This window comes from Vombatus ursinus, unplaced genomic scaffold (assembly GCF_900497805.2).
Source record: "Vombatus ursinus unplaced genomic scaffold, bare-nosed wombat genome assembly UNPS02014799.1, whole genome shotgun sequence".
Classification (NCBI taxonomy): Eukaryota; Metazoa; Chordata; class Mammalia; order Diprotodontia; family Vombatidae; genus Vombatus; species Vombatus ursinus.
Window position 1 is genome coordinate 46,816,724 of NW_020954577.1, and position 1,926 is coordinate 46,818,649.

A 1,926-nucleotide genomic window follows, 5' to 3' on the forward strand; every position below is an offset into this window, starting at 1 on the left:
TTCCTTCCTTCCTTCCTTCCTTCCTTCCTTCCTTCCTTCCTTCCTTCTTTCAGGGTCAGGTGTTAAACAGTTTGCTCATGTTCACCTTGTACATCTTCATTCCCTTATGGGTGACCCTCAACTTTAAATCTTTGGTGTCTATGGCATTCTGTGACTCACAGTCACACATCACCAGAAGAATGCTTGCTATTATTTAAAAGAAGGGCCTTCCTTTTGAGGAGATGCTTGGGGTCATTAACTGCACTGTGCAATTTCCTTAAGACAATTCAGCCCATTTTCCTCTTGTTCAATTCTGGGTCCAGCTCATTGTTCATCTGCCTTGTTGGCAGATGCTTGTCCAAGACAGATGTGCTGAGGGTCCAACTCTATGGGTTGCTTATCCAATATATCATTGTTTGGACAGTAGACATTTTCACACACTTGGTTTCTCCTGTGTGGATTGTTAGGTTGAAGTTTTTTGAATGATTTCTCAGGTAGATGGGTGGTGGAGTAAATAGAGCACCGGACGTAGAGGACCTGGCTTAAATCTGGCCTCAGATGCTTCCTAGCTGTGAGACCCTGGACAAATCATTTGTCTCTGCCTCAGTTTCCTCATCTGTAAAATAGACATAATAATAGCGACTACTTCCCAGGGTTGTTGGGACTCAAATGGGATAATATTTGTAAAGTGTTTAGTACAGTGCCTGGCACATAGTAGGCACTTAATAAATCATTCCTTCCTCCCTCCCTCCCTGCCTTCCTCCTTCCATCCTTTGTACAAATGCCCTCAATCCTCCCTTGTAACAGAAAAACAATTAAACAAAATCTATGGCTGCAATCATTGTAACTGTTCCCATCTAGTGTGTTAGATGTTAGTCATCCACAATCACCTGTCCTGGGGATTCAGGGTCAGTCACTGAATGTGGGTCTCCTTCCCCATCCATTTAGCCCAGTAGAAGACAACCCAGCATCTGAATCCTCATCTCTGTAGGACCTGGGACCCTCTTTTCCATCTGTTCTTTTCCTTTTTGATGCCCTCCAGCATGTACATGCTAAAAGTAAAAGTGAGTCCTAGGAGGCTTTGGCTAAAATCATGGAACCTAGATCTTGAAGAGATTCTTGAATTCAATTCAATTCAACAAGCATTTGTTAAATATCCACTGTGTTCTAGGGGCTGGGGTTACAAAAACAAAAATGCGCTGGAAATAACAGAGAAGCTAGTATTTACATAGGCCTCTAGGGTTTGCCAAGTACTTTAGATATGTTATTTCACTTAAGCCTCACAATTATCATGAACAAAAATGACCTTTCTCCCAGAAATGATTTTGTACTTAATTTTCTACCCCTGTGGTGCCCTCTCACCCCCAATGTAGTAAGCTCTTTGAGAGCACGGACTGGTTTGTTTCTGTCTGTTTCCAATGCCCTGAATAGTGCCTGGCACATAGTTAATGATTACTGAATGAATGAATGAAGGCTAAGAGAGAAGACATTGGTAAAAATACAGGGGCTAAAAATATTGTTTACCAGATGTTTTGCCTCTCTGGAAAACAATGTAAGAAATAAGCATAATAATAAATAATAATAATAAATAAGTTAGTGCAGAGGTAATATAACAGCTCTGACACAGTGTTTGTTATTAGGCAATATATTGAGTTTGCAGCTAATAAAAGTGGGATATTACTAATTAAACTTCCTGTAAACCTTCCAAATTCTGCAAGAACTGGCACTGCAAGTACAAATGAATATTGCTTTCTCTTGCCTCACCTACCACAACCCATAAACCTTGGAGCATGGTAAAGCTTATGAGGTGGCTTCCCAGGACAGCCATGCAAATATTATTATCCCATTTTACAAATGTGCAACATGACAACATTGCAATACTCTCCTTCTCCAGCTCCCCTTGCTTCTGCTGCAAAAAACATTAAAAATTTGGGTTCTGGCGGCAAA